This window comes from Sparus aurata, chromosome 6, assembly GCF_900880675.1.
Source record: "Sparus aurata chromosome 6, fSpaAur1.1, whole genome shotgun sequence".
NCBI classification, from domain to species: Eukaryota; Metazoa; Chordata; class Actinopteri; order Spariformes; family Sparidae; genus Sparus; species Sparus aurata.
Window position 1 is genome coordinate 514,433 of NC_044192.1, and position 19,800 is coordinate 534,232.

Consider the following 19,800-nt stretch of genomic DNA (forward strand, 5'->3'; position numbering starts at 1 on the left):
ACACAGAAGCATAACTATATACAGTGGAGACATATTCAATAAAATAAGCAGGTAATTAGCCGTGGTCGGCATCGCTAGCAGAGTTTTCACTTCATAAAAATCAATATCCACACGGTCAGGTGCGTCAGGAAAAACACTCTTCCTTGTATGTGAGTCCTCGAAACTGATAACTGAACAAATGTGTAGTTTTATCAACTTTACAGGCAGTTATCAACTTTATCAACTCGTCTGTCTCTGGCCTGCATCGGTGCAGAGATGAACGCGCCTCCTACTGGAGAAACTAAGCAACTACATCTGAAGTCCACGAGGCTGTGTAGCTCTACACACTGTTAGCTGTAACATTACACTGTGTGTGTAACTAATGGGCGTCACAGAGATCAAAGTATTAGTGTGTGGGAACGAGGCAGCCATGCTTCTGACGTGTCCTGCAGTCTGAGCAGTGTGAAGCTGTTTCTGTTCAACGTGTTTCACTCCCGTCACTTCATGTTGTTGAATTCAGCTGAGTGAGAACTGAACCCCCGTCAGCTCAGCGACAGGAAGCTGGTGCAGCTGTAAACATGTAGAAACAACATTTCTGTTAAGTCTTTGCCGTATTTTTACCTGGTTTAGTGCTTTACGTAGCCTCAGACAGCTGCGTGGGTCAGGCACAGCTGTGTGTGTAGGAATACAGCCGTTGTTCGGTTGAAGAATGTAGTCCCAAAGAAAATGGCCGCTGAAGGGCAAAAACGTTTTTTCTCCTCAAAACAAAATTCACTCAGTTTCACATGGAACTTAAACCAAACTGAAATAAAATTATTATAAATGATTTTTTTAGAATAGAATGCGTTTATTGTCATTACATTTAAGTACAATGAAATTGGAGAGCTGCTCCCGTAAGATGCCTCATTTATAACAAAACAAGAACAAAACTCCACACTGAGCTCCACACTGGAGGCCGTGAGCCGCTGCGCTCCTGCACGCCGCCATTTGTAATCAGACTGAAGATTATCCTGCGAAACATTTGTTCTCCACCAGACGTTCAGTCATGAACATCATGTTTCAGTCAGTTTCTCTCCGGCTGCTGCACCAAACTGTTCATGTAAAAACAGCTACAACATTAACATCAGTATGAAGAGTCGCGTGTCGGGACGTATGTCGGTGAACACCGTCAGGTAACCAGATGACTGCAGGTGAGCCACCAGACGGAGGGAGCTCCTGCTCAGCTCTCCACACTGACCGACTGCTGCCGTCCACACGGATCATCAGCTCTCTGAATGAAGCCCGGCTCCCCGCGGACTCTGCTGTCGCCTCTCTGACGCCTGCGACGAGCCGTCCCGGCGCTGAGGCGGTTAAAAAGAACCTCGGGCCAGTTAAAGGAGATAAATACGCCGGCTGCCCTGCGGACAATAACTGTATTTCTTCTCCGGCCGTAAATACCTCTGTGAGAGAAATCAATACAGGAGGACCTGATAACCATCTGTCTGCGGGGCTGCTGATTGGTGCCAACGTGTGTGTGTGTGTGAGTGTGTGTGTGTGTGTGTGTGTGTGTGAGTCTGTGTGTCAGTGTGAGTCTGTGTGTCAGTGTGAGTCTGTGTGTGTGTGTGTGAGTGTGAGTCTGTGTGTGTGTGTCAGTGTGTGAGTGTGTGTGTGTGTGAGTGTGTGTCAGTGTGTGTGTGTGTGTGTGTGTGTGTTGTGTGTGTGAGTGTGTGTGTGAGTGTGAGTCTGTGTGTGTGTGTGTGTGTGTTGTGTGTGTGTGTGTGTGAGTGTGTGTGTGTGTGTGAGTGTGTGAGTGTGAGTGTGTGTGTGTGAGTGTGAGTGTGTGTGTGTGTGTGAGTGTGTGAGTGTGAGTGTGTGTCAGTGTGTGTGTGTGTGTGTGTGTGTGTCTGTGTGTGAGTGTGTGTTTGTGTGTGGTGAGTGTGTTGTGTGTGGTGTTTGTGGTGTGAGTGTGAGTGTGTGTGTGTGGAGTGTGAGTGTTGTGTGTGTGTGTGAGTGTGTGAGTGTGAGTGTGTGTCTGTTGTGTGAGTGTTGTGTGTGTGGTGTGAGTGTGTGGTGTGTGTGTGTGTGTGTGAGTGTGAGTGTGTGTGTGTGAGTGTGAGTGTGTGTGTGTCTGTGTGTGAGTGTGTGTGTGTGTGTGTGAGTGTGTGTGTGTGTGAGTGTGTGTGTGAGTGTGAGTCTGTGTGTGTGTGTGTGTGTGTGTGTGTGTGTGTGTGTGAGTGTGTGTGTGTGTGTGAGTGTGGTGTTGTGAGTGTGAGTGTGTGTGTGTGAGTGTGAGTGTGAGTGTGTGTGTGTGTGTGAGTGTGTGAGTGTGAGTGTGTGTGAGTGTGAGTGTGTGTCTGTGTGTGAGTGTGTGTGTGTGTGTGAGTGTGTGAGTGTGAGTGTGTGTGTGTGTGTGTGAGTGTGTGTCTGTGTGTGAGTGTGTGTGTGTGTGTGAGTGTGTGAGTGTGAGTGTGTGTGTGTGAGTGTGAGTGTGTGTGGTGTGTGTGAGTGTGTGAGTGTGAGGTGTGTGTGTGTGTGTGTGAGTGTGTGTGTGTGTGGGTGTGTGTGAGTGTGAGTGTGTGTGTGTGAGTGTGAGTGTGTGTGTGTGTGTGAGTGTGTGAGTGTGAGTGTGTGTCTGTGTGTGAGTGTGTGTGTGTGTGTGTGAGTGTGTGTGTGTGTGTGTGTGTGTGAGTGTGAGTGTGTGTGGTGTGAGTGTGAGTGTGTGTGTGTCTGTGGTGTGATTGTGTGTGTGTGTGTGTGAGTGTGTGTGTGTGTGTGTGTGTGTGTGTGTGAGTGTGTGTCAGTGTGTGTGTGTGTGTGTGGTGTGTGTCTGTGTGTGAGTGTGTGTGTGTGAGTGTGAGTGTGTGTGTGTGTGTGAGTGTGTGAGTGTGAGTGTGTGTGTGTGAGTGTGAGTGTGTGTGTGTGTGTGAGTGTGTGAGTGTGAGTGTGTGTCAGTGTGTGTGTGTGTGTGTGTGTGTGTCTGTGTGTGAGTGTGTGTGTGTGAGTGTGAGTGTGTGTGTGTGTGTGAGTGTGTGAGTGTGAGTGTGTGTCAGTGTGTGTGTGTGTGTGTGTGTGTGTCTGTGTGTGAGTGTGTGTGTGTGAGTGTGAGTGTGTGTGTGTATGTGTGTGTGTGAGTGTGAGTGTGAGTGTGTGTGTGTGTGTGGTGTGTGTGTGTGTGTGTGTGTCAGTGTGTGTGTGTGTGTGTGTGTGTGTGTCTGTGTGTGAGTGTGTGTGTGTGAGTGTGAGTGTGTGTGTGTATGTGTGTGTGTGAGTGTGAGTGTGTGTGTGTGTGAGTGTGAGTCTGTGTGTGTGTGTGTGTGTGTGTTCGTGTGTGTGTGTCAGTGTGTGTGTGTGTCTGTGTGTGTGTGTGTGTGTGTGTGTGTGTGTGTGTGTGTGTTGTGTGAGTGTGAGTCTGTGTGTGTGTGTGTGAGTGTGTGAGTGTGTGTGTGTGTGTGTGCTGGTGCTGCTTCTCCCTTCGGTGCCTATTATGGAGGATTCTTGTCAGGACCCGCTGTGAGGCTCAGCAGACCTCATCGACCCAAACATCCATCTGGAGCATGAAAGTGATTTTGTCTGAGGCCAACAGGAGAAGAAGAAGAGTCTCTTCTTCTTCTCCTTCAGTCTCCACCTGTCCTCTTGTCTTCTCATACTTTATCTCTTGATGAGATTGGATTTTCCCCCAAAACACAAACCTGCAGTTTATTCCTCTGAGAGTGTCTGTCGGTGGAAACTCTGTTGATCCACAGCGGTGATCAGTGACGGTGGACGACTCGGACCTCACGGCTCCGTCACACCTTTCAGAATCATCCGAGCCTCGTTATGATGTGGGTTGAACAAAAGTGTCGAGGTGAAGTCTGAGCAGATGAGTCAGAAGGTCTGATGAGAACAGAGGAGAGTCGTGAGTTCTCTGAGCGACCTCCGTCTGGTTCTGCGATGGCGGTACCAGCCAGCCCGCTGATGTCGTACAGCGAGGTGCTCGCGCTGGAGTGGCGGCGGCTGTGATGTCCTTCCTGTGACAGGACGGTTCGTCAGGACCGCTTCAGGCTGTGTTTCCTGAATGTCAGCAGCACAGTTTGATGCCTCTGAAAATGCTACTGTCACACCTCAGGAGGCCTCGTGGAAAATACCAAGACCCAGTCAACCTTCAGCAGCATCCGGCAGCGTGCTGGAGGAGACAGGCTGCGTCTCAGCTCCGCTTAGATCCTGGCCACAAAGACACTGCCTGCTCTTCTGCCTCGTCCTCGTCAGCCTTCTGTGTTTAATCACAGACACAATAATCAGTTAACTTCGGCTGTTTTGTGGCTTTACTCTTCACTGTATCGACCCTGCCGCCATGTTGAAACCAGATCAGGAGGTTTTGCTGCGTTGTTTGTGTGGAAACTGTAGTAGTTAAAGTCTAAATTCATTCAGTCTGAATATCTGCTCGTTCTCCTTCTTTGTATCAGGACTCGATCACACCGACATACGTCTGCATGCTGTATGGAAAGTGTTTTATTAGTCGCTCTCTTCTACACAAATCCACAGAACAAATACATGAATCTCCAGTTTTCTGTCTTGCTGTTCTGCTCTCGCTGTTCTGCCTCATTACACACCATGAAATCGCTTTCTCTCTGAAGTTTATGTGCAGATTATCCAAACAAAGCTTCGTGCCTGGAATGAAAAGACTTTTCTAGCACTGAGGGAAACATCGAGCAGAACCGTGTCCTGATCATCGTGTCAACATGAGACTTCTGTAAACTACAGACCGTGTTTCAGATGATGCAGCTGACTCTGAGACGAAGGAACAGGAAGTGTAACATTTCTAACTTCTCTCCAGGTGAAGTTCACCTTCAAGCTAGCATAGCTAACAGGCTAACAGTCTCTGTGTGAAGTCACTGTCTTCTACAAACAGACTAACAAATGATGGCGAGTCATTTTTCTAATCCCATCGCTGCTGACATCACAGTTTGGATTCTCTCGTGCGTCTTTGCCGTCAGCAGCAGCTGAACAGTCTGAATATTTGTTCCTGATCAGACGACGATTGTTGGATTATAATCAAACAGGCGAACAAAGAGACAAATGTTGAGCTGAGGATGGTTTTCATATTAAAAGCTTGATATTAATTTGGTCGTTCTCACCTGAGATATTTAACACTGCGTGCAGCTTTGTGTTGAACAAAACGTTTGTTAGAAATGAGTCCATGTGTAAGTAAGTTTTGCTAATTTACATATTTTAATATAAAATATTTTAACAATTGCGATACAAACACTAATTATCTTAATGTCAGTAAGCAGCTGGGGAAGTTTCATAGAGATATCTGTTAGTTCAATATGGATTATTGATTTTTCCTTTTGAGCGTGCTTCATATTAAATGTGATAAAAAACTAACTGTGCAGGAGACCTGTGCCGTGTTCCAATATCCATACTTTCCGTACTTACTATACTTAGTTTGAGTACGTAGGGTGTTCCGATACCTATCGCGGTTAAAAGAAGTGTACTTAAAGGACCTGGATGTTGCACTCATAACGGCAAAATTGTTGAGTGTGCAACGATGTACACTTTGCGCACTCAACGGCCGCCATCTTGTCTACGTAGCGGAAGAAGCGGAGCCAGGCAGAGGCGCTCCGCTCGGATTTTTTTTTTTTAAATAGCTTCTGAGACAACAGCGCCTGCAGCGGAGCCAAATTGCAGGATTGTAGGATTGTAATTGTTAAAAAGTAAAGCCGTAGATGTCTTATGTTCACCGTTCAAAGCGGGATGTTTTTGCCGCCGCCGCGGCTGTCGCGATCGTAATTTCCGGTAAGTGCACCACGGAGTATTAGATTTGGAACAATACTCACCTGCTGAAATCTGCGTACTTAGTAAGTGTGGATAGTGTACTACGTTTAAGTGTACTCATGGAAGTATGGATATCGGAACACAGCACAGGTCACATGAGAGCCGCCATCTTTGCTAAGTGGAGATGTGACATCACTATGTGGTCACGCAGGACGGTGAGCATGAGCATCAGGTTCGTCTTGTGGAGGTTTGCTGTCATTTCATTTCCATGTTCGCCCTGTTAGCTTTGAGATTCTGGTTTGTGATTTTCTAACAAAATGATAACAAACGTTATTCCTGAGCTGCAGACGACACGAGAACAATGGAAACATCACAATGAATAATGAAATGTTGAGTCGAGATGTGGCAAAGAATCAGGACAGGTGAGTGAGGCACATGTAACGACACCCAAACATATTCAGTTTAAAGCTCCCGCTGGTGAAATAGTAGATCTGAGATCGTAGCTCGGGTCGAGTTACAGCAGCAGCTTTAACAATTATTCATCCACATGTTTCATTTAAAATAAACCTGTATAAACTTTAAGGGGAAATAAAAGAGTGAATAAACAAAATGTCCTTCTCAGATTCCAGAGGTGACGTCTTCAGATGTCTCGTCTGGACCTGCAGCCCGTCCTCATCAGAGACGAGATGAAACATGCAGCTCAGCGACGTTTATCCTCGACTTATTCTAAGATTTCTTGTCTGTGCTGACGGTTATTTAAAGCATCTACGTGAGAAAAGTAGATTTTTGAGTCTCTGTCACAAATACTGATTTGGATCGTAGGTCGGGTCGGCACCATCACAGTGTCAGAACTTGACGCGTTGTGAATTCTTACAAATACAATTATAATAATTATAATTTTCTCCTCAAATGTTGTGTTTATTTCTTGTATTTCCTTTGTTAGTGTAGATATAAATAAATGTCGACATACAGTCAATTAAAAACAGGTCATCTGTCAGCTGCTCGTGTGGCCGTGAGGTCTGTGATCCGAAGCAGCAGGTTCTCTTTACGGAGCAAATAATAAAGTCAGGATTCATTCACAGCACTTCTTATTCTCCACAGAGGAAAACTCACATGAATAAAAGATGATGAAAGAAAAGGTAATAACATTTTCTGTCTTCATGTAAAAACCTCATCGAAGCAGCGACTCGCTGAGTGACTGAGTACCAGCGGTGTGTGTGTGTGTGTGAGTGTGTGTGTGTGTGTGTGTGTGTGTGAGTGTGTGTGTGAGTGTGAGGGTGTGTGTGTGTGTGAGTGTGTGTGTGAGTGTGTGTGTGTGTGAGTTTGTGTGTGTGTGTGTGTGTGTGTGTGTGTGTAAACAGCTTGCAGGCGGCTCAAAGTCTTGGCTCGTGTAATATTTGGAATAAAAAGTAATTAGCGTTGTTGCGCGGCCGCAGGGAGAGGCGTCTGTTTGCCGACTCAGGTTCGTCTTCAGCTGTTTGTTTTCTGTTCACAGTATTAAAGATATTTATCTTAATCCATGTTCATCTGGAGGTCTGACCGCAGTTTAATAACGTGTAACTGAAGCTTCCTTTGTCTGATTGTTGTGTTGGATATTCTGCCAGCCAACGCAGCCCTCAGTCATCATCTCCACGCTGGTGAAAGTCTTCTGATCGTATCTCGCTGTGAGACACGTTTACAGTCCGACGCTGGTGAAACTCTGACAGAGAACACATCTGGAGAATGTGACTGCTGCTGGGACAGCTGGGCCGGACAGCAGCGCTGTTTGAGACGATGTTTCAACATCTGTCAGTGTGAAACCACTGGACAGTTTGGACGAGACGTCGGGACAGCAGAGGCAGCTGAAGACAAAATGTTTTCCAACCAGAGGATGGTGAGGTATCTGGACAAGACACATTCTGATCTGTGGTTTAACTTAGTTTAAATTAAACTTTTGTGAGTTAAAGAATGTAGACCGTGTTGGGTTTACAGGTCCAGAGGTCCAGAAGTCATTATTCAGCTGTGTGTGGGATAAAGGTTAGCACAAGACAAGGCAACTATAAAGTTGACTCTCATACCAGATGGTGGGAGATGTCTAAACATATACATTCCCCCAGAAGGACAAAGAGACCATCTGGTCCCTTGTAGGGTGTGAGGAGTGACAGGTGATTTATGGGAGATGAGCAGGAAGACAGACCAACTCCTCTTTCAGTCTATTGGATAGATGGATCCTCAGTTCATCAAAGTGACCAATTAGAAGAAGTAAGTAGGTGTGGGCCGAGGGACTTTAAAAAGGCCTGCACAGGCAGAGAAAGTTAGGTGGTTACTTGGAGATTTCCTAAGATCGAAGGTTCGAGAGGATTTCTGGTAGAGCAGAGGCCAAAGCATTAGAGAACACCAGGGAGCGTCCACGCTGGTTCGGACGCAGGCTTGAGATCTGTTTCAATAAAGATTGATCTGTCATTCTGACACACCGACACCTTCACTGAAGACGGCCCAGAAACAACAATGGCACAGCAGAAGATAAAGAAACGTAAAGTTTCTACATATCTGATGTTTACAGAAATGCAGATTGCAGATGTTTGTTCTTGAGATGATGTTGGATGAAGATTCACTCACACAGCAGCTACAGAACCACCTGAACACCTTTTTAATAGCTGCAGTCTGTGGACAGCTGCTGGCACATGTTGATAATATTTACTGCTGCTACAGTCGACGAGAAGCGTCTTTATCACAGAAATACTGTCTGAAAGTACAAACCTGAAGTCCATGTAAGTCCTCAGCAGGCATCAGAGCCGTGAACACAGACTGGGGATTAATTTTCCTGTGCGGTTGCAGAGATCAGACCCACAGGCACTTCAACACACTTTGTGCTCTTTGCTGCACTCAAAGATAATTTTCAAACTTGTGTTTCTTTTCTCTCTCGTTTATTTTCCTGCTCACTTTTGACAGGTACATCAAGCTTTCCTGTATTACTGCCGGCAAGACGTATTAATCTGGGGGAACAATGACTGTTTCATTTGAAATGTATGGATTTCAGCGACCTGTCGCTGCCACAGCTTTTCAAAAGGTGGTGAGGGGGAAGATTGGTGGCCAGCTGGGATCAAGGTGGCAATCATTTATTTCCCGACATCCCTTTTCTCCTCCAGCAAAGGTGAACTTGTCATGACAAATGGCTTTCCCTGCCGTTACTAGCAACACAGGAAATACCAGTGACCAGCCTGTTCAATAAGTCATGAAGGAGAGAGGGCTGAGTGTTAAGAAGCAGGGCTGTGATGGACGACTGAACGGAGGGATTACAGTGTCAGATATTACGATATGGAGACGGTTGCCTCGGTAACAACTTCCTGTCATCATAAATACATAAAGTTAGCATTGTTAGCACTAAAACTTCATACAGTGGGCACTAAAAGGACCCTAAAACATAAGAAAGGCAGATAATGTGTGAGTTACTGACCTGAACCTGTCGTGATGGACGGATCTCTCTTCTCAGACAATCAATCAAACCTTCGACATTATTACAGATCAACATCGATCACGTCCACCAGGATGACTGCGATGATAACAACCTGAAAATCATGTCAAATAAAGAATAAGAATCACATAGAAGCACGACTTTATCAGTGATATTCATATTCATATCTAACAGCCAGTGATCAGATCTTACCAACACGTCACTGTTCAAACACAACTGACAGATTGTGTGTATTCATTCATTGAATTATATTTCTGTGCAGCTGTTTACTTATTTAAGTCTTGGTTGGCATTGAGAGAAATTCATTATTATTAATCAGTAATACATAAACCATGACAGTGTTGAACAAAGATTCCTGCTGCTGAGGTTTAAATGTTAGCTCAAGGTGTGAAAGTGTGTTCGTGTGGGAGGAAATGATGTTAAAACATCTGCAGGAGCTTCTCTCTGTCAGGGAGCGGCTGACTGGATAACGCAGAGTGGAGGCTGTATATATACACACACACATATATATATATATATATATATATATATACACACACTTATAACAGCCTGGTGTTAATCTAAAACTTCAGAGAGTAAAAAGATCAGCAACTGAAGACCCAGATTTCTTTGGTTTGAACATTGTTGGAATGCTTTGCTGGTGCAGGAAGATAATAATTATATTTAGTTTGAAAACAAATAAATATGACCATAAATTAAATCTGCAGCAGTGTGATGATGTCATCAGAATGGTTCTATAAAGCCTCTCTGACTGATCAGCTCCAACACTACGTTACTAATAACCCGGTGCTTCATGCAGTACTTCTGATTTATTTCTGTATTATTTATTTGTGTGTGTGTGTGTGTGTGTGTGTGTGTGTGTGTGTGTATTAACTAAGCAGAAAAAAAACTTCCTCCATCCTGGAAATTAATTACTGCTGTCAATTAATTTGCACTGAATTAACGCTCAGAACAATCAGCAGAATAATGAACGACGTGTTTACCTCACAGACACGTCGGACACGTTCGGCGTGTTAACATCCACCGACAGCAGCTGTTTGTATCTGAACATGAGATTTAATGGATTTAAGAAGTCTCACGTTATTAAAGGTCAGCTCATCTGGGACTGTACCAGGAGAAACTTGTGGACTCACCAGGTGTTGTGAGGATGTCGCTCACCTGAAGGTCTGCTGCACTGTGATCATGTGACCACCTGGTGATGATGGCTGAACACCGAGCTGCCTCCACCCTGCTCTCCATCCTGTTTGGAGCTTCTTCTTCTCTCCTCCACCTTTCTGCTGGAGGGTATTGTGCGAGATGTGAAGCAGCAGCTGGTGGCTGTAACCTTCCGGCTGCTGCTGTCTTCTCTTGTCTCAGGAACACGTTGTGAACCGCAGGCTGACCTGCTGCTCGCTGCACTAATGTGACACGTTGGCATTTACAAAGAAAATGTGAACACAGTCCGACTCCTCCACATCCCACGGCCTCTTTCACAGACCGCCAGCCATTTTACACTCAGACTTATGTTGGTTTTATTATAAATTGTTCACTGTGTGCATGAATACAGAATATGCATGCACTCTGGGCTGTGTGCTCGTGTGTGTGTGTGTGTGTGTGTGTCCATACTGTAGCAGTCAGACGGGGGCTGATAGATCTGCAGTGACAGGCCTTAAACAACAGGCGAGGAAGATAAGTGAGGTCGGCGTGAAATATGATTAAAGCACAGCCTTCCTCTCGCCTTTGATTTAAAGCAGCATGGCACAAACAACTCATCTCGTCCACCCACACACACACACACACACACACACACACACACACACACACACACACACACACACACACACAGTCAGCCACTTTAGAGGAAAAGCATGAAAAGAAGAGGAAGTAGGAGCCGGTGGAAAAGAGCCTCCTCAGCAGTCTGAGGGGAAGTTTTGGGGCAGATTTTATCTAGAAGTATTTCTGTTGCCTCTAAAAAGAAAATGTCCTGCAGGAGTTAACAAGTGGGACAAAAAATAAAGAGTTGGATCAGTTTGACAAAGTCCCCAAAAACTGAGTCAGCTGATTCACTGCGAGTGTTTACAGCAGAGAAAAGCTGGTCGTGATGGACGGAGACGCTTCCTCTTCAACATGAAGTCAACGTTCTGCTCCGTCATCAGTAAAATGTTCCCGTGTTGTTATTTCTGCTCTGAGGATCAAAGATTCATCCGGTCGTCTGTCAGCACCGACCTGCTGCTGTCGTCCACCTTCCTCACTCATCAGCCACCAACACAGAATGTTCTCATCATGTGTTTGTCAGAATGAACAACTCAAAGTCCAGATTACATGTTTCCAACTACGTTTCTGCAAAACCACAGATGAGACACGTTTCTTTGTACTTTTTACTTCATTACATTTATATGATCACGTTAGTTATTAGTTACATTACAGATTACAGCTGCATCAGAGCAGAACCAGTCATTTTTACATTACTTTGTTAAACCGGATTAAAACCAAAAGTACAAACTGATTGTATCACTTAATATCAGATACATTTAGACTTTTACAGACTTTGTACGACACGGCACACGTTACGTGAAACAACAGGCTGCTAAATGAGACGTTTATTTCATCCACCTCACATTTGTTCAGTCTCTTCTGAAACTCTGAGTCAGCAGAACCTGCCTCACCTGCAGACCTCAGGTGGAGTCTCTTCTCTTCATCACCTGAGCTGTTTGTTAACGATCGCTGAAGCTCTCGTGTTCGTTTCCCTTCAGAGCTGGTAACAAATGAAGTTTTCCTCTCAGAGCTCACAACAGGTCTAAAATCAAAGTTTGGCAGAGAAACTTTGTCCTTGAACAAAAGAATGAATCATTAAACTTCTTTGAGTTCAGCTTCAGTGTGAATCATGAGGTTTCCTCTGTGTGCGTCTTCACTTGTAGGTTTTTCTCCCGACTCAGCAGCTCTTTGTTTCACACGAATCACAGTCGGAACAAATTTTACAACTTTTACCTTCTTTAGTTTTCTGCTTCTTCTCTTCTAACACTGTGAAAAAAGTTCCTTCTTTAATGCAACAGCTGCAGTTAATCAGACTGTAAAACATGAAAGATATTATGAATTAAATGTAATATATCGTTCTGTTTTATGTCAGCTGATTCTCGTTTTACACACTGACATGACTTTTGTTGGATCAGAGTTGTAGTATGTGAAGTATCTGGAACACATTCTGATCTTTGAGTTTACATAGTTTAGTTTCCACGATGATAATTGGTTTACTTGTGTGAGTGAAGGTCCAGGAGTTGGTTTTCAACTGTGAATGTGTCAAAAGTTAGCCGACACCCCAGCCATCATAAAACACTAAACCTGAGTTTGAACTGCACGCCAAATGGTGGGAGATGCCTGAACGTTTATGTTCCTGTCGAAGCCAGGGAACCCATTTGGGTCATTTTGGGACCGGAACTACAGTTGAACGCAGCCAGGTTAGATGAGTTATGGGAGAGGAGCAGGGAGACAGGTCAACTCCTCTTTTAGTCTATTGGATAATTTGGCAAAGTGACCAATTAGAAGAAGTGGTTGTACTGGAGAAGGGACTCTAAAAAGGCCCTCACAGGAAGAAAGTGGGGCGTGGTACTTGGTAGAACTCCTAAGAACGAAGGCTGATAAGAGTTCTGGTCGGGCAGCGGGTGAAGCATTTTGGCCTTGCTTTTGCCAAAGATCTGAGAATACTAGAAAAGCGTCCACTTCTGGTCCGGAGGCTGGCCTGAGATCTGTTTCAATAAAGATTGCCTTATCATTCCACTCAGCCTCCGCAGAATTCTTTTATCAACATACTACCTGCCGACAACTTTGATGAAGAGAGCCCAGAAACCACATATGCGCTGATGTTACTATAAGTATTCAAAGTATTACAACATTATAGTTGTGCTTGTATTGTAACAGAGTATTAATATGTAATGAGACGGAGGAGCAGCTGGGAGCCAATCAGAGGCTTCACAAAGTAAAGTAAAGTTACACTCAAATACTTTTTACTTATTCGATTTATTTTCATCTGTGAAAACAGGAAATAAATTCTGATACATTCTATCAGCTGATGTTCTGACAGGAGAGTAACAAGAACGTCTGTTTGGGTCAGAAGAACTCTGTGACTCTGAACCGGCGTCATACCGTTGGACCGTCTGTCCTCCGTCCTACACGGACGCTGTCGCTCATCCTTCAGCTTCACCTGACGTCCTCCTTTGCTGCTGTATTAATTACTACGGCCACTAGAGGTCGCTGCCTAACGACGCATATAAATGTGTTGTAATAAGCTGCTGCCACAGTCGACTGTATGTTTGTTCTCTGACTCTTCACGCAGTTCAAATGGAGGCTGACGTCCAATCACCTGCCTGCACCTGTGTGACATCCCTCTGTCCTCAACTCCCCCTCCTGTCCCTGCTAACACCTTCCCTAACCTCCCCCTGTCTCCCCCAGCCTCCCCCTGTCTCCCCCAACCTCCCCCTGTCTCCCCCTGTCTCCCCCAGCCTCCCCCTGTCTCCCCCAGCCTCCCCCTGTCTCCCCCAACCTCCCCCTGTCTCCCCCTGTCTCCCCCAGCCTCCCCCGGCCCTGTGGAGACGTTCCTGGTGACGGGTGGAGAGAGAGGATGATGTGATGGATGTCCTACCGGTGGTCTGAAGGACGGAGACACAGATGGACCTGTCGGGTCTCTGTGGAGTCGCTGCTCTGTCTCTCAGCGTTCGGTCCAATCAGCTGCTGACTGCTGATGTTTGACTGAAGTGTGAATAGTTTGAAGACAGCAGGAGGTTTGTTGTCCAACATGAGACGACCGGCTCAGACAGCTGCTGGTGCCGACTGACACCAGCTGCAGACGGACAGACAGTTTCTGACAGCACGGCCATATGTCTTCAGTAACACTGCATCAGAACCAGTCCTGTAACAGAACCAGTCCTCTGACAGAACCAGTCCTCTAACAGAACCAGTCCTCTTACAGAACCAGTCCTCTAACAGATGATTGTAATGACAGTTTTCAGGATTTCATTTATAAAACAGGTGAGTCATTGTTCGGTCTGACATATCTCACGAGACTCTTGAATCAGTAGAAACAAGTTTTTGATCCAATGTGGATCAAACTGTTCTGTTCTGTTCCGTGTGAAACATCACGTCAGACTGTCATCACCTGATCACCACCTGGTCACCACCACCAGAACCGATCAGCTGGGCTCGCTCTGTCTTCACGGCTGCAGACGTTAGCTCGGAGAAACAGACGTTCCTCTAACTTGATGTTTAGAACAGACATCAGATTTTACTCACAGCTGGTGTCACTTCTGTTTTATAGAGTTACTGTTTGTACCACAATTCTGATGGGTCACTGGAGCGATGCAGAACCTTCCACAGCTGCAGTTAGAACCTGGTGTCACTGGAACTGGACCCGCCTGTCAGCAGAGACAGAACTGGTGTCACCCTCTGTCACACTCCTTCAGTACAACACACGTAATGTGGTGAGGTTAGTAATGAGATTACTTCTCTCGCTTTTATATAGTTAGAACTTTTAGTTTTATAGACTAATAACTGAAAACTTCTTCACCTCATCATAGAGTTAGTAAACAGGTCCAAATGTAGAGAATACGTTTCTTGTCCCTGAGGGCCACCGTAGCTTCTGCAACGTGTTCAGAAAGGGAGGTTTGTTTGTTTTTTTTATCTCGAATGTTAAAGGAGACATATTATGCAAAACTCACTTTTTCGTTGCTTTAGTGTGTGTATTTGCATATCTGGAGTGCCTCCCCACCCCTTAAGAATGATTTTTGACCACTAAGTCAATGTTTTGTAAATGGACGCAGTCAGGAAATGTGTCTCTAAAGGAGCCAGTTGGATTTCACCCGTGCTGTTACGTAACAGAGCGGGTGATTTGAATACTCCCACCCTCGTGCTGGATATCTCCTCCCACATTACGCCGGCTACCTGAACGATGATCCGCCATTTTCTCGCCTCACTCGTACATGACAGCCTGACCGCTACCATGTACAACCCGAAAGCCAAGCACTCCTGCTATGTCATGAGATGCATGGATACTCATGTTTCCCGTCATCGCTTCCCTACCAAAGAGGATATCAGAGCGAAGTGGCTAAATTTTATTTTTCAGGGAAACGTCCCAGCTTCAGTGAGCAAAAGTGTTTTTGACTGTGCCAGTCACTTCACGCCGGACTGTTTCAGCAACCAGGGTCAGTATAAGGCTGGACTGGCAACGAGATTGTTCCTAGAAGATGGATCCATACCCACTGTCCGTGTAAGTATTTAAAAAAAACAGTTTCGTTTGTGTTACTTTGCCGTTTAGCACATGAGCTAACGCTAACCGTCGATGTAGATATGAGGCTGAACTAACGTTAAGTTGCAACGTTGGGTTTACTGGTCATATGATTCACTGTAATGTTAATCAGCAGTCTTTTAAAACATGGCACTGAATTGAGAAAATGAATTAGGATATTCATATATGATCGCTTCTAATCGGCCGGTGAACAACTGCTCGGCCGTGAACATGCTAGCTAGCTAGCTAGCTGGCTAGCATGTTCAAGGCCGAGCAGCTAGCTAGCTAGCTCACCGTCCGCGAACAACTTCTCCGACGTGAATACGCATGGGAGACCGTCTCCTCCACATGCTCACGGCCGAGCAGACGGTATGAAATGGTCTCAGTTGTTCACGGACGGTGGGCTGCGTTAATTTATTATCATGTTGTGCTAAAGGAGGCTAAAGACTTCCTTTGTGTTAGTATTCATGTAACTACGTGTGTAGTGTTAGCTGCTGGCATGAGAGACCCGATCTGAGAGTACCAAAACGTTACCTGCAGTAAAGCAATCACTACTTAGTTTTGGAGTCGGATACAGGGGTTACCTGCCTGCTGTGCTACGATTAACGTTAGTTATATGCAGACACGGACACAGAAAAGTTGCTTCGCAAATGTGTACGTTTTTGCTCACGTACTAAAATCTAATGTGAAATGAGGGATTTGCATGGGTTTGTGATTTGCCAGATTCTTCCTCATCAAATTGATTTTTTAATCATCAGCAGAGGACATGAGTCCTGCATTTTTCTAAATACAGCTATTTATTTGAAAATAAATCACCATTTTCTGAATATTTTTTGCAATGTGTACAATGTGCTCGCATTCTTATTTAGCATTGTATTATTTTTCCTCCCAAGACTATACCTGGCAGCCCTGCACTTCAATGAAAATACAGACCGTCCACAGGCAACAACCTCAGCTGGTGAGCCACTGTTCAGGCTTCATTTCCAAAGTGGAAGAAAGGAGGAGAATACACAGCAAAGCCAGTGAAGGAGCAACCAACCTTTCGTAAGTTTTAAACCTTTTTATTGAAATCACACAGAAAAATGAAACAGACATTAAAAAATTCTTGTAAAATAAATAAAATATAAATTAACCAGTGTCTATGGCTTTTTCTAGTTTTGTTTTTAATAAATATACGATAAAACACGATAAAGTACGCACAATATTTCACTTTTTCTAATTGCAGATTAGGTGGATGACATCTTGGACCTGATGTTTGAGAAGGTTTTTCAGGACCCTGGTTCATACGCAGATGACGTTTTGAAGATCTCCATTCCTGAGGCACTCTCTGCGCAGTTAGAAACGCTGGACAAGAAGGAGGTGATGGACCACTACGTGACAAGGTTCAGTCAAGGGCCGGTCTGAACCCCACGTAGATGCCTCGAGTGCCGGGGAACTCCATCCGTATACGCAGCACCACACAGCTGGGCAGTGCCACAAACTCTTCAGCCCAGAAAGCCCCAACACCAGCTCTCAAAGCTCCTATATGCCAAGTATCTGTAACGGCTGAACAGAGTGGATATATTTAGTTATACATTTATATTTAGACATAGTTTTTGATTTACCTTATATTTTTTTGTAAATATTTATATTACCTACTGTTTAACAACAGGCAATAAAAACTACTTGTACATTCAGTAACTTTTTGAATAGTTGTGTGTTGTTTGCTGTACTTGTATTTATAAAATTATATAAGCTGTTTTCTGTACTTTCAGTGTTTGACATGTAGACATAAGAATTAGTATCATCAAGAGACAGGTTCGTAGGAGTGGGATGAGTATCCAAAAGTACAAAACATAAATTCCTGCACAATATCTAATTTGTATTTCCACCATTTATGAGCAGCAAGATTGTCATAGACCTAGGTGTAGATGTTGCTAATAAACTGTGTTCTTGCAAATTGATTTTTTTGCAGAAACGTATCTTTTCTAGTGTTTGATATGTAACATTTTAACAATTGTCAAACTGCCTTTCAAAAAGAAAAATAAGCAATGTAACAAAGTGGAAAATTGAATTTATTTCATTACTCATATTTATATTACAATAACAGAATTTATACCGTATATTACCAAATAATAGCCGGGTCTCAATTAAACGCCTGTCCAAAACAAAGGCCTCGTCTGTTAAGTGGTTGGAACAAACAAATAAACGCCCGGCTATTATTTGATATTTTACGGTATGCAAAAAAAAAAACACTTACTGTTCTATTCCCCTCAGACGTAAAGGCTCTGTAGATATTTAGTGCATTCTGAAGTGAGAATGCACACTGGTACGAGGCCAGGGTGGTCTGCCATGCAGGAAGGTGAGTTTTGAAGCTGATTTAGTCTTCTTATAACCTGTAAATGTGAAAGGTTAAGTGACGTTTGATGACTGATAATATGACTGAATAGTTACATTTTCATTCAACAAGCAGACATTCTCAGGCGCTGAATGCATTGTTATGCATCTAAACATAAGTACACACCTAAACCAGAGGGGAAAAAGGGAACATATCAGTTTAACGTTTTTTTTATTTGAATATGTTGTTAGCAATAACGACTGGTCAGCATGTGCAACGATGTAACGTTATTAATTGGAATGAGTGCATTATGTTGAAATGCAGTACAAACGGATAAACAGACATTACTATGGGGGATACGGAGCTGGCAGACAGTCGCCCCAGCCCGCACACACGTGAAAAGTGTATGGCTGTGAGTTAGATGTCGGACAAAATAATGACGTAACAGTTAACATTATTATGGCGTAGCTGAGAATAAAAGTGCTACATTCCCACTCGTAGCTGCCGAAAAAACATTGCGGACTTGTGAAATTTACTCGTGTAACGGGAATAGCATGCTACTTATGTTTACTCAACACATATCTAGATTTTTATAAGCAGTGAGTTACACATAGAGCGGTCAGCGGTCGACCGTATTTAGTCAGCGACCGTATTTACCCGACGTACAAACATACACATTTTTAAGAAAAAAGTAAAATAAAGATCATAACTCACCATTCAGAAACGTCTTGTTGCAGTCTACATTGAGCAACTTATTCGCTAGCTCCTTCTTGTTCAGGGTCTGACTCTGGTTCAAACATGTAAGGTTGGACAGCAAAGTTTCCTCCTGCAGCCATGTTTCTCCCAGGGTTCACGCTCAGTTGTTGTCATGGTAGCATGAGCGTGCCGGCGTCGTCACACCTCCCGGAAGAAGTGGGTGGATTACCTGTGTCTCATTTGCATTTAAAGAGACAGGCACTCAAAACCGACTGTTCTGAACAGGGCTGTTTTGGCAGGGTTATTGAACAGTTATGAACTGCTATTGTGCTTCATCCTTATGGTATTTTGACCAAAGCATGTCACAGACATTTCATTAGGACACCAGGGAACTAGATTAACTTGTAGAAATAGGGTATAATATGACTCCTTTAAGTCTTGTTCTGTAAAGTGCTGAATCATTATTTTCACATTCAGAACTGCAGACAAACTGTAGTCACACATCAGAATGTATGAAAATGACAAATTCACATGTGAAGAAACGACTTTCATGAGATTTAATGTGTCAGGATTGTTTCTTCAGCTGTAAACTAAAAAATCTGATTTTAAGTAAATTTCACATGTGGAAACTTTCATACATGAAACAAAAGAAAAGATTATTTGATCACATGTGACTTTTCTTCAGATTTGTTTCCATATGTGAATTCAACATTTTCACATATTTTCACATGTAAACGAACATTTTTCTACAAGTCAAGAAAAGACAAATCAAATGTGAAAATATCAAAGTTTGTATTTCCATGTGAACTCACCGACAGCTTCTCTCCACATCTAAATGTTTGTCATGTTCCTGCTGAATGACGACAGACTGTTTCTGAGTTTTGATGAAGGATTTATGGAATAAAAAGAGAATCGACCTCTGGCGGTTCTCAACACGTCCGTGTAATGATGTAATCACGATGCAACCTTCACTTCCTCACACTTCCTGTTGTGGACGTCTCCCAGCTGACTGTCCGACCTGATCAGCGGGAGGATCTCTGACTCTCTGACAGACAGGAAGCAGCATGTGAGACCGGGCCGAGCCGAGCAGAACCACGTCGGGTCTGACTGTCCTGCTGAGCCTCCGCAGGCCTCCCTCTCCTCCGCGGGCCTCCCTCTCCTCCGCGGGCCTCCCTCTCCTCCACGGGCCTCCCTCTCCTCCGCGGGCCTCCCTCTCCTCCGCGGGCCTCCCTCTCCTCCGCTGCAGTGCAGACGACCGACTCATCGCTGCCGATCAGACCGGAGACGCAGCTACAGGTGTGTCATCGGCCTCACGTCAACAGACTGCAGCTCAGCAGAGTTTACCTGTCAGTAACACCTGCTGATGAT

General features: G+C 44.4%; 2 long non-coding RNA genes across 2 annotated transcripts; one reads left to right on the plus strand and one right to left on the minus strand.

The window, feature by feature from the left end:
• The first annotated feature begins 15,122 nt into the window (after nucleotides 1–15,122).
• Nucleotides 15,123–17,099, plus strand: LOC115582751 (uncharacterized). Its single transcript, XR_003984246.1, has 3 exons — nucleotides 15,123–15,401; nucleotides 16,313–16,463; nucleotides 16,645–17,099. It is a non-coding gene; the product is annotated as an uncharacterized LOC115582751 (long non-coding RNA).
• On the minus strand, nucleotides 16,825–18,862 carry LOC115582752 (uncharacterized). Its single transcript, XR_003984247.1, has 3 exons — nucleotides 18,451–18,862; nucleotides 17,659–17,794; nucleotides 16,825–16,964 (listed from the first exon to the last, which is right to left on the minus strand). It is a non-coding gene; the product is annotated as an uncharacterized LOC115582752 (long non-coding RNA).
• Between the last annotated feature and the right edge of the window lie 938 nt (nucleotides 18,863–19,800).